At 45.7% G+C, this 13,841-nt stretch overlaps 1 pseudogene; it reads left to right on the top strand.

Moving 5' to 3' along the window:
- LOC111956794 (Fanconi anemia group J protein homolog) overlaps positions 1-13,495 on the top strand; it is a 70,420-nt pseudogene extending 56,925 nt beyond the window's left edge.
- The last annotated feature ends 346 nt before the right edge of the window (positions 13,496-13,841 follow it).

Raw genomic sequence — 13,841 nt, 5'->3', positions numbered from 1 at the left:
CCTCCCATTTCCTGACTGCTAAAATTGGAATAGTTCGCCTAATTTCAGTTTGTGACAAAACTAGCAAGTATAGTGTAGAGAATCATTCTACCGTCTAAACCGATGTGAAATATGGTTTTAACAACCCAAAATATAGTCTTTTCAGCTGTTTGAACCTGGTGTACAAAACTTAGAGTAAAAGATACAAAACTTAAAAACGGGAAGCTTAGAAATAACGCAGATAGAACAAATCTGTCGCTTCTTAGACTTGCTTTCAATGAGAGTGACGGATCTATAACTCAGATTTCTATGTGAATTTTGTCAGAATGCCCCAAAAGCTTTAATGAAATAGTGACTACTAGATTTGTTGTCACACAGGACCACGTGCTGACACAGGCAGGCTACGAGGAGGCTCCCTGGTTGACTCTCAGGCAGGATGAAAACAACCTCATCGACTATGATCCTTTGCTAGTTGTGGCCACTTTCACCATGATCCTTAACAATTGTTTGGTGCCATTCAACTCACTGAGGTATAAGAGTCAGCCCCATTCAGCAATACGGCACATTTCAAATACTTCATGAGCAATCGGGAGTTTGCATAGGAATACTTGGATGATGTCAGCGCTATCACCATCTACTGATTTTAATGTTTATGCTCCCTGCCTATTCTCTGCCCTGCCTCGCCTCGTCGCCTTTGAACCCAGCTCTACTCAGTCAAGATTAAGGAAAATGTGCTCGTAATTAAATGGCAGCATCAGTTGGAGCAACGAGACAGAAGGTTCATCCTAAATGGCACCCTATTCCCTTTTAAAGTACACTACTTTTTTGTCCATGGTCAAAAGCACTGCACTATGTATGGAGTAGTGTGCTATTTGGAATGCAGACAGAGTGATGTTTACTCTTAGTGTCTGAGAGATAAAAGCATTAGGGACCATTACCCTGGGCCCTGCTGCAAGCCAAGTGGCTCCTGCTGGAGTGGCACTGACTGGATTGTATTTCACCCCCCGCTTTTATAAGGGCTTTACAAATTACAACTCGGGGAATATAAACGACAAGCTCTGCACAAAGACTGTTTGTGCTGCTCAAGTGCATGTGTCTCTTCCTGTGTCTCAAATGGCACCCTACTCCCTTTATAGTCCACTACTTTTGACCATGTCCCATAGGGGGGCCTAAAGAGCTCTGGTCAAAAGTAGTGCGCTATATAGGGAATAGGGTGCTATTTGTGACTTACACTCTGTGTTTTAAGAGCCCTGGCTGGCGTTTTATTATCGGGTTACTCTTCCCTTTGTAATCAGGTTACTCGCTGTTCCCTGGTAGAAGTTTTACGTCGGCTGCATAAAGGACAATCTCAACAATCCAAGATGCTGACTACAGTGACCCAGACCATCAATTAGATCAGTGAGAGAGTAAGCTTCGCATGTCGAGAGAGTGAGCTTCCTCTTCCATTCCTCCTTGAATCGGCRTCTCCTCTGGTCTTCCTCAAGTGCAGTGTGGCAGATAATGGCTGTTTTGTTTCCCATCCTAAAGTACATAACATGAATAATTCACCCATTGTCAGTCAGGATTGGATCGGAAAGCAATTGTTCGGACAACCAGTTTTGTGGAGGAGTTGTGGTGGTTGACGAATGAAGCGGGGGGCCCTTGTCAATGTAACGCTGCGGCTTTTGTGAAAGTGTCGTGTTTTATTGATGCAAATTTTCCTGTTTCCCGGCCCTCCCGGTTGTTTTGTGGCGCTGAGCGAGGCGACCTGATGAAATACGCCTCTGCTTCATTTCACAATCACAGGCAGGCTGTAGCTAGTCAGTCATCTTGGTGTGCCAGGAACTAGAGGAACTATCCATCCATCCACGCGCTCGTAATGTTTCATTTCCCTATCTTTCACTGTGTTAGAGTAACCGACTAACTGCAAAAAATGTTTAAATACTACTACTTCTTTGTCCTAAACTATGTACTGCCTGGATGCTTTTTTGGTGTCGTCTCTGGGTACGCCGCTGTTCTCTGACAGTAACGGCACATTTACACTTAACAGGACAGTTGGATAATGGCCTGTACAAACACCCCCTCTTCTCTTTAGCTATCTCTCTTTCTTTGAATTTCTCTCCCTCTCTTTCGGTCAATCTCTATTTGTTCTGGTCTCTCTCTGTATCTCACTTAATAACATGGGCCAACGAGGCCTGTATGAAAACACCTTCCTCCATTTTAACCTTCCCACTGCTTCACTGCTCCTGGCTGGGGCCTACTACTCCCAAACCCAGCCCTGTTGCGAGAAGTTTTTCTGCTGACTACAAGACAAGAATAACTTCTACTTGACCCTTCGAACACATTTCCAAACCAATGAAGATGCTCTTTGATTGTGAAGCCATGCAAATAATCCGCTACGGTGGAGACATGACTAGATCTCTGCTAGGAGCTGACGAGGAGAGGGCTTTTAGATCAATGTTCCTCCCTGGAGAGACTGTGACTTTTTGCACTAACAGCAACAGCAACAACAGTGATTTTATTATGGATGGAGGAAGAGTGGGGGGGTTTAAACGCATCAACTTTGTGGAGGAAGGGGAGGGGGAAACTGAGCCACAGGAGGGAGAACGACTGGGGGACAGAGGAGCTTCCAGTGCCATCATGATGTGAACTTTGTTTCAGACTTTAAGACACACACATACCTGCAGTGTCTGGATGCCAAGCTGTTAGGACAGTGTACTGGACTGTTTAGCCCTGAAAGGATTCAAGGTGCCCCCACTAGCTCTGAAAACAGTTTAGAGTTCTAGAAAGGAAACCTGGAAACCTATTTCTCTGTGTGTCTTGTGAGAGGAGAGGTTGCTGCTTTTGGCTGGCAGACAAACCTCAGTATTTATGCTGCTATGTGAAAGGTTTTCTCAGGGGGGCTCTAATGTGGACCACGTTTCTTGGTATAATATGGCCATAGTTTTTTCCCTGTTTACTGTAGTCTCAACTCCTGCTCTGTTGCTTCATTAGGTCATTAAGACCCATGTGAAGAATAGCTTCCATCCCATAGTGGTGCCAAGCCTGATTCATGTTAGGACCAATTGATAGTTATTTATTTATTGGAAGGCTATGGCGTGTAGTCTTCAGGAATCTGCTGATAGCTGAGTTTTGAAAAGTATGCCATTTCTACCAGCCAACGAGTAAACAAATGAAGAAATGTTAAGAAAAAGATTAATTGAAAAGATATGAACAAATCACACTGTTTATTATTTTTGTTGATGCATCCATGAAGCCCTGCTCTGTTTGCTGGTGTTCTGTTTTCTTAGATGCTTGACAAGCTGTGTGACCGCTTGACCAACACAGGGCTGTGGGAGAAGCTGGAGGAGAGGAAGACAGTGATCACAGAGCCTAGAGGAGGAGAGAGGAGAGACTTTGATGAGCTGCTGCAGATGTACTATGATGCCATCAGAATCAGTGGAGAGTTTGCACGGGACAGAGGTGAGACTGGGCTGTCTCTGTCTCACTCGCTCTCTTTCTTCTTCTCTCTCTGTGTCTCTATCTTTGTCAGTCTGTCTCTCTGTCTGTATCTCTCTTGTGCAAGGGATTGAGCACCAATTGGTTTGGTGTTGGGTACCCTTTTAAATGTGGAAGAATTCTAGTCATATCTGTTTAGGACAGATGACTGGGTTGATGTTAGGGTTGTTTCTGTCCCCCCCAAATGGAGCTCTGCTGATGGCTGTGTGTAGAGGGAAGGTGAGTGAAGGACTGGACTTCACAGACAACAACGCCAGAGCAGTGGTCACCGTTGGCATCCCCTTCCCCAACATCAAGGACCTGCAGGTAAGAACCAGAGACAAGTTCTTGGTGGTGAGCCCATCAGGTCTGTTTCACAGCAGAGGACCCAGAGAGAAAGACCCCTGTTTACCGTTGTGTCCAGTCAGTCACATACAGGTGGAAGCGCTTCACAGAATCTGCTGGCTACCAATGTGTTTTCCTACAGACCTCCAGAGCCAACACTGAAAAAGTTCTGAACACACATACGCACACTGGGACACACACACACACACACATGCACACACACACACACACACACACACACACACAAAGTGCATCCTCCATCCTCTTCTTTTTCTGGTGCTCTGTAATATAATCCCAAAGTGATTGTTCTGTCTGTCTTGAGCAGATAGTTTCTACCTTTGTCTTCCTCACCCTCCCTCCATCCATCCCTCCTCCCTCCATCCATCCCTCCTCCATCCATCCCTCCGTCTTCCCTCCATTCTTCCTTACCTTTTTGTCATGGCCCAGTGTTGCCTAATAAATCTGACTGTGATGCCAGCTTTCTGTGTACACAGTCTGAATTAAAGCACTGCAAACACTTGGAAAGTTTCCTTACAAGCCAGAATGTTGAATAATGTAACGTTTGAACTTGCTCTACCGGTTGTCTGTGCGGTTGGTCCTTCGGGGCTAAAAAATATCCATAGGAATGTTTTATTAAACCGACTTTTCAAACTGGTACTGCCGTGGAGATTTCTATCACCTTGTACATGCACAAAACCATGTAAACTATGCAAACCCCTGTAAGACTGGTTAGTATGCATGCATCGCGTGCGGGTACTTTCTTTATTGTGAGCGTGCCTTAGGTGAAGATGAGCAAATCGTGATAGCCACACACAGAGGCAGGTGGGTTAATAACACTTTTCTGTGGATATTTTGTCTCGTATTTACACCCAAATAAGGACGAAATCAGAAGACAATAGGTAGAGTAAGTTCAAATTAAGGTCAGTGTCGCGAGGCCCAGCATCAGTATTTAGCCTTATCGTGTAGCCCGATCGCAGGCTCCCTTTTTGCAGGCTACATTTTGAGTAGCCTTGGAGGGATGGGAGATGAGTAGGCTAGATGTGGCCGAAGGAAGGAGGGGGGAGAGAGAGAGAGCTATGGGCTCCTGGGGGATACTCATGCTGAGAAACAGGTTCACCCAACAGCACAGCAGATATTTTCTGATAAGTTCTCTTTCCTCTCATCTTTGGTGTAAATGGCAGTCCGCATGTCAGCTCTCTTGCTCTCTCCTTTTTATTTTTTTCTCCTCCTGGTGTGTCAGCTGCCTGTCCTGGCCCCAGGGGAGCCCTGAGGGGGAGGTAAGGTCTGCTAGCTGACCCCCATTACCAGAAGAGGGGACAGGACATGACACTAATGACTGTCAGGTCCAGGTCACTGTGACTGTTTGTCCCCACGGCCCCTCTGACAGCTACGCTAAAACAACCAAGCAGGCGCCGGGCAGGCAGGAAGCCACAGGTACACAGCAACACAACGCTGCCTCGGCTATGACGGGGATCTTAGAGGGGTCAGATACACACTCACATGCACGCATGCTCATATCACACATGTAGTGCACACTTTCACAACTACACTTATACTACACTCAAATGGTCTCGCTCACATGCCCACAGCCACAAAAGTACATATATTCTTACTCTCCCAGCTGTTTAACATTTATGCCTTTTATGGAAGCACATATCGACATTCCCTTCTCAGCACACGTTAACTTGGACTCACTGACCCTGTCCCACATTTCAAACATGTACCCCCTATAGCTTATGTAGACCCCTCATGTAGTGTGGACGCCTACCTTCGTGCCTAGACTGCTTTTCCCAGACCCAACTCTCAGCAAAACTTTAAGGTTTTAACCGAAGCACAGAGCAGCCCTGCGTTTACTAGCCTGTTATCGTGCCTGAGATCAAAGGTGAACTGTAAACAGTCCTCCACATCGAAAGCTCTGCTAAGCTACTATTACATTTTAATCTGCATCCCAAATGTTACCCTTTTCCCTATTTAGTGCACTACTTTTGACCAGAGCCCTGCACTATATAAGGAATAGGGTGCCATTTGGGACGCACACAATGTTACATTATACACATGTACAGTTGTTTTTTCCACAACAGGCATGTCTTACAATACACAGTCGTGTGTGTGTGAGGGAGAGAAACAATCCTCTGGTTCAACAGGCAATGAAAGGCCACTGATACGGCATCTCTGTTTGCTTAATGAGGAGCACAGCAGACATTTTAAGACACAAACATAGTTTTATAGAGACCTAGTGTCTCTGCTTTGATACTTTATGGAGGAGGAGGGCCAGACAGTTTAGGGGGGGGGGGGGGTGTAAGAATGTGTGTGCGTGCTGGGTAGGTGCCTGTGAGTGTGTGTTCACGTCTTACAGGGACACACTGAGGACGAGGCACCCAGCTGTCAGCTCTGCCACATTAGGCAGATGGAGCGCTCCACAATCTCACTGACAGGCACAAGATGGTTAGGCCTGCCAGGGGGGCACACGCAAACCGGTCCGCTCAGCTGCAAACCATGCTTGCTGGTCAAATGTATGTTTTTAAGCATGAACAGGTAGCGGTGGGAGGGCTGGGCCAAAGCGAGCATGCGACTAACGATCTCCTGACATTTTAACTAATCTCTTCTATCTGGCGGTTTCTTTCACATTTAGGAGGAGATTCGCTAGAAGCTAGAATTGGCTTTTTCACATATGCATCCTGTCATGTCAGATATGGTTTTCACTTGGGGTGGGACGCTGAAATGGACTCCCATTGGATTTCGATGACATTGGCGGCTCGGGGATACTGGCCATTTCCGTTCGTGGTCTCAGAAGCAGATGCGTCAAGCCCTCTGGTGTTTAACAGACAGGACGAGACATCTCATCTCACCATACAGCCACTAGCCTGCGCCTCGTGAGCCCCCATGACATGAGTAGTATACATCTGGCCAGGAAGAAAATGGAGTGGCTTCTACAGGTCCATTTTGACATGGTCTAGTGAGGCGTTTCTTCATTTTTTTTTTGTTTGTAATGAATCTAATTCCTGTTCTTTATTTGGCTCAGACCAAATATGGACGGACTCATCCAGACCATGATGACATCCAGTAATGACACACCTCTCTGCCCAGGACAGAAAGCAGAGAGGGGAACAGTGTGTACATGCCCGTGTCATTAGGGGACATGGTGCTCTGGGCTGTGAACACACTGCACCTGCCTGTCAGTCCCTGTTGTTCGCTGGCATGTCCCATATGTCCCGCCCGTCAGACGCCACATGAACTTTTCACTTGTCAATCCCAAAAGGTTAGCGCTGAAAATCCAGGAGAGATTAATTGATGGATGGATGCAAATTGATGGAGATGGATGCTTTCGTGGCCTTTTTGTGGCATGGCGTGTTGCTCGTCGTGTGTTGACTGGACCACCTTTTCTGCCCCCCTACCTCCTGTCTCACCATCTCTTTGCCTGTTGCTCTATCCTCCCATCTTTCACAGCAGATCTGTTTTCCAGATCAACTTCATCACTTGTGTTGTCTAGACCCCCTCCTACCTCCTGTCTCTGCTCTTCTTCATCTCCGCTGTATGCCCCCTTTATTCCCCCTTTCACAACAGATCTGTCTGAGGGGGCATTCTAGGCAGGCAATAATAAACCTCTTCAGGCCCTATGTATTTTTAACAGGGTTGGCGTCTCCCCCTGAGCTCCCTGTCTGCCCCTCACCTTCCCACTCCACAGCCCACATGAATCACATTAGTTCTCAATGGATGTGCCCTGCCTGATGCCTGAAAGGTGCTGGATGGCAGGTCAGAGCACAGGTGATGGCCCACAGCTATGGCTAGCCTATCAGCCCACTGGAGCACATTTGGTGGTTTTGTGGTGTCTGACAAGTAGCGATTTGTCCTTCTCACTTCATGTCAAAGATAATGCTCTGGGCTACACAAGATTCAGTCAAATGTTATGATTTTGTGTAGATTGCTGAGGATTTTTTGTATTTAATCCGTTATAGATTAAGGCTGTAATGTAACAAAATGTGGATAAAGTCAAGGGGTCTGAATACTTTCCGAAGGCACTTTTTCCACATTTTGTTACGTTACAGCCTTATTTTAAAATCGATTAAATTACAAAAAATTCTCAGCAATCTACACACAACACCCCATGATGACCACCATGCTTCACCATAGGGATGGTGCCAGGTTTCCTCCAGATGTGACGCTTGGCATTAAGGCCAAAGAGTTCAAACTTGGTTTCATGAGACCATAAAATCTTGTTTCTCATGTTCTGAGAGTGCTTTAGGTGCCTTTTGGCAAACTCCAAGCGGGCTGTCATGTGTCTTCCTTCTGGCCACTCTACCATGAAGGCCTGATTGGTGGAGTGCTGCAGAGATGGTTGTCCTTCTGGAAGTTTCTCCCATCTCCACAGAGGAACTCTGGAGCTCAGTCAGAGTGACCATCGGGTTTTTGGTCACCTTCCTGACCTAGGCCCCTCTCCCCCGATTGCTCAGTTTGGCCAGGCGGCCAGCTCTAGGAAGAGTCTTGGTGGTTCCAAACTTCTTCCATTTAAGAATGATGGAGCCCACTGTGTTCTTGGGGACCTTCAATGCTGCAGAAATGTTTTGGTGCCTCGACACAATCCGGTCTCGGAGCTCTACAGACAATTCCTTCGACCCCATGGCTTGGTTTTTGCTCTATATATAGACAGGTGTGTGCCTTTCCAAATCATGTCCAATCAATTGAATTTACCACAGGTGGACTCCAAGTTGAGCTCAATTTTGAGTCTCATAGCAAAGGGTCTGAATACTTATGTAAATAAGGTATCTGTTTTTAATAAATTATCCAACATGTCTAAAAACCTGTTTTTCGCTTTGTCATTATGCGGTATTGTGTGTAGATTGATGAGTAAAAAAGGCTGTAATGTTACAAATGGTGTATAACGTCAAGGGGTCTGAATACTTTCCGAATCCACTGTAAGTCTATTCAACACACTATCGTTCTTAGAATTTCGATTTTACAAAGAGAGTTTGTGTTATAAGAAATTTTAGGAAGACATGCCATTTGGCTGTAATGTAACAAAATGTGGGWAAAGTCAAGGGGTCTGAATACTTTCCAAAGGCACTGTATATGTGATCATATCCAAATGTAAGCTAGGTTTGAAATTATGTTTTAGTCAAATATTATCTGTTTGMGTTTCTTGCGGTCAATTTGCAGTCTACAAATTATTTGGAATTATGTTTCGGCCCCTGACCATCCTCTCCAGAAAAAAAATTGGCCGGCGGTTGAATCTGATTCCTGACCTAAAGACAATTTCAATGGGGGAACCGGGGTCCCGACAATTTGACCTTGCTAGCGCACGCACCATTTTTGACCAGYGTGCTAAAAGTAGAAAATACAATGCAACGGAGGGAGATGAAGATAGGCTAAGTGAGCACATTTAATGTTGACGATGTTTGCTAAAGTTAAAACCAGTTTGCTTATTTGTTACATTGTGGTTAAAATTATGAATGTAAATCATACTCGTATTTAATTAATCAGATGAATTTCGTGAGCGTGTCATTTTTCCAACGCACCTATAACGTTCGTAGTTCATCCAAACTGTCAAGTACAAGCATATTGAAGCTATAATAAAGTTCAGATGAATGATTGGATTTGATTATAATGACATAATGACACCGTTTTCACATATCACCCTCTTGAACTGACCCATATTTTCCTTCATTCTAGAACACTTAGTGGACTTGTATTTATTGTCCGTTTGTTTAATTAGAATGTAGGTCTGTAAGAAATGTGCCTTACGTGTAGACAGTGAACTACAACAGGAAAACAAACCTAGCTGAAACAGATGGCCAAAAGTCTGGGGTGTATCGATCGACTAAATATCGATGTAACATACACAAATAAATGTTTTGCCGTTATTCACACTAGCGATTAGTATTTTGTATCTATGCGCTCTCTTACGAAACTTTCGGTACAGTGTTGAACAACTACACTTTCTTTAAATCTATTAGTAATCGTGTTTGACAAGAATTGTGGGGATAGCGGGAAATGTTCATACATTGTTCACATGCAATTGAATTTACCACAGGTGGACTCCAATCAAGTTGAAGAAACATCTCAAGGATGATCAATGGAAACAGGATGCACCTGAGCTCAATTTCGAGTCTCATAGCAAAGGGTCTGAACCTGTTTTAACTTTGTCATTATGGGGTATTGTGTGTGTGTATATTGATGAGGAAAACATGTAATTTTTGAATAAGGCTGTAACATAACAAAATTACATTATTTATACATGTTCATTTTTACAAGCAGACAGATAACAGCAAACAATACAACAATAACACCCCCACCCCCTGAAAGAAGACAGGAAAAACAAAAACAGTGCCTTGACAGAGTAGAAAATAATCGGCACCATTTTTTTTGTTGAAATTTGGGGTGGATTGCAGACTCTGTGTCATGTTGCCCATCACATGATAGATAAGACAGAAAGGGTTGCCATATATTATCAAATGTGATGGATCTGCCAGAGATATCATGCTAAATCCTTGCCATATGTAACAGACTAGTGACTTCAGCTAACCAGATTTTAAAACGGGACAAATGTTTTCTATTATTAATCTTTCAATGTCATTGTAAGCATACCAGTCGGTCTCGCGTTGTCTGTTCTGCTCTTTTTCAGCTTTGATTTGGTCTGTGGTGGCAGTATGGCAGTGTCCTGATGACCCATCCTGTGACGTGTCTCCATCTAACATTCCTGCTGTGTTTTCAGGTGGAGCTGAAGATGAAGTATAATGACCAGCACTGRAAAGCCAGGGGTCTGCTGTCAGGCTCCCGCTGGTATGAGATCCAGGCCTACAGAGCCCTCAACCAAGCCCTGGTCAGGTGCGGGTCTCTTTGTGTTCTTGTTTGTTTCTCTGTCCTCGACTCAGCCTATCACAGGAGGCTTCTTCCTAGCTCACAAATCAGGCTCATGATCAGTAAGCATAAAAATMTTTGATCATTTTGAAAACCAGGAGGTTACTACCTGAACTTGAACATGTTTTTACTAGCACAGGTGTATCAGACACAAGAATGACTGGGGAGCCCTCATTCTGGTAGACGACCGGTTTGGAAACAACCCCAACAAATACATCTCAGTACTGAAATAAATGATCGCAGGTTGCAGCCACTCGAGCTTGAATTACTCAAACAAAACCTTGAATGTCTCCGTTGCCTGACACAATGTGTAGTTTCTTATCTTGGGCACTTGGTGGTGATGCTTGTCCACAAGATAGAGGTGTGTTGTGGTTTTAACCTAGAGGATTGATAAAATAAGTGTTATTAGAAAAGTGGGAATCATTTTGTTTTTATATTTTATATTCCACCAACAAGATTGGTCTCTGTTTACACCAGGTCTGTACAAGTGGGTGCATAACCTTTTCAGGCACCACAACGCCTTCATCTGTGCTATGCAGTCGCTGATGGCCTTCTCCAGGTGCCAACAGGGGGCAGGAGAGACCCATGGAGCAGGGAGCCAGACGTTCAACAGCACCACCATCCTGTCTCCAGCCAGTCAATCTCTAGTGACTGTGGAAGATCTGTCCCACTGTCGGCCCAGTCCTAGCCCCAGCTCAGACAGCCTTCTCTGGGCAACGATGCACCACACTACCATACTACCACCTCTCAGGTCCCAGAGCCCCACACCCAGCTACAGGGGGTCAGGTCCTGGTAGATTATCAGTCAGAGGTTTGATTGGTGCATAAAAACATATGAAAGCTTCATCCAGAGGTCTTTACGTTAGCTCCTTGTATACGTGGTTCCTAATGAGTCCATTGCATCAGTCAGTCTCCCACTACCTCGACTACATGATCTCACTGCAGACCAACATCTGGTGTGTTCATCTATCTTGTTATTCATGATGGGATGATATTATTAGAACAGTTCTGTCCCAGTAAAGTGGATGGGAACAGGGGAACAATGTGAGGCTTTTTGGATCTACTTCTCTGATAAATAAATGTAGTGGAACAAAGATGTTAGGGMTGTAGAGGAGCAAGGCCGTTGCCGTTTCCTCCCTCCAGGGTTTCATTTGACCAACGTTCAGGATTCTTCGCTTCGGTTTTAGTCAAAACATTTTACATTTCTTCCTCTTTAGGAATGTTAAGACATGTTGATGTACAAAACGTTGTGTATATATGTTTTAGGTAAGCGAGCGTAAATGCAGCGAGATCAGGTTTCATATGGTACCTTGAACCTCACTGAGGATGGATCCATAGAAAAACATGGGTCTGAACCTAACGGAATGATAGTACTATGAGGTCACTGGGTTTGTAAATGAGGTGGATACACTCCGTTCTAGAGCTCCAGTCTATTGTCTGTCGCGTTACTTGGGTCGCTGTAAGGCTGAGCTGTTTGCTCAATTGTGTTTTGAGGGGTGGGTGGGGGTGGCAGGAGCTGGATCAGGTGGGGGGAGTTTGTGTGCACCAATCTGTATCATTACTACCTTCTACATGGCTGAGTGATGCTGGGTTGGTCTGAGGCAAGCAGCTTGATGAGCAGATGTTAGACTGTTGCTTTTAATTAAATCACATTGACCATTGTTTGTGTTATATTGAGCGTGAAACGGTGGTGGTGATTTCTTCTCCTCTGCACTGTTCTGGACAAGAGTCAGAAAGACATCCTTTGCCCACACACCTAAACCACTAAACATGTGTAGTGTACTGTACACTAACCAAGCTGTTACGGGCCCAGCATATAGGATCCTTGAGGCCAATGTTGGCATCGTCAATGTACTTTCCCCGTTATTTTCTCACCTTTACTGTCAACACCTGATGACTGCTCCAATCAACTCCTCAGCTCGTCTGAATTTCTAAATGTATTATAACAGTCTTCATACAACTGTGTTGTCTTTCCTTTCTATGGTTTCCCATAACGTGTGTATTCTCTGTGGGCACGTGACCAGAAGCAGACACAGCAACACCCCTCCGCTCATCTGAAGAGTGATCCCAAGGCCCCTCCCCCACCGTCTCCACCACCACCTGTACCACCTCCACCCCTGTGAGCTCCACCCGCTTCAAGACCCCCCCATCTTCCAGGCCCGGGACCCAGGCCGGCGTTGTGGTCCTCTGGTCAACCCGCCTCGGCCTGACTCTGTGGAGGTGGAGAAGAGAACCAGGAGAATGTAAGTCTGGATCCCCTGCCCAGGAAGGAAGGCCCGTGGGGGGCCGGCGCTACCCCTCCCAGCCAGGACCAGGGTCCGGTTCTAGACCCCTCCCCTYTGGAGGTCCCTGCCAGTTCTGAGCCCAGACGATCTCACCCTGCTAGAGGAAGACCAGAGAATCTTCACACCTGAGATGTTTGATGATTAAGAGGATGTGGACCAAGCCTCTCCCCAGGACAGTGCAGGGGACGATGACAGGGGAGGGAACTGTGCTTGCGGCCAGCCTTGCTCTATCTACCGGAACAGCCCAGGCTCTGTCTGAGGACCTGTTTGGCCCAGAGCAGGGTCCCAGGGAGGGCACAGGAACGGTCACTACCACTGATACCCAGAGGGGTGGCGCTCTTGCTCCCTCAGCTAGTAGAGACTGTCAGTGTGAGATGGGAACAGGACAGGCAGTGAGAGTGGTGACAAGGCCCAACAGCAAGAGACCCAGAGACAGGAAGACCAAGGTCAGGGAGAAGGACGGGAGGTGAACCAGACCCAGACGCAGGGTCAGACCCAGGGGGGACCCAGGGCCAGAACAGGCAGACAGGCAGCAGGACACGCAGGCTGTCCAGGTCCAGACAGAAAGCATCATAAACTAACCAGCTAATTCTCTGTTGTCCCTCAGGTTATATCCATAGATGACTAGACACCAGCTTATAACTGTAGATGACTAGACACCAGCTTATAACTGTAGATGACTAGACACCAGCTATATAACTGTAGATGACTAGACACCAGCTTATAACTGTAGATGACTAGACACCAGCTTATAATTAGTGACTAGACACCAGCTTATAAACTGTAGAATGACTAGACCAGCTTATAACTGTAGATGACTAGACCGCTTATAACTGTAGATGACTAGACACCAGCTTATAACTCTAGATGACTAGACACCAGCTTATAACTGTAGATGACTAGACACCAGCTTAAACTGTAG

The sequence above is a fragment of the Salvelinus sp. IW2-2015 genome, linkage group LG4p (assembly GCF_002910315.2).
Source record: "Salvelinus sp. IW2-2015 linkage group LG4p, ASM291031v2, whole genome shotgun sequence".
Classification (NCBI taxonomy): Eukaryota; Metazoa; Chordata; class Actinopteri; order Salmoniformes; family Salmonidae; genus Salvelinus; species Salvelinus sp. IW2-2015.
Note: the sequence above shows the minus strand (reverse complement) of the source record. Positions and strands in the feature narration are given on the sequence as shown.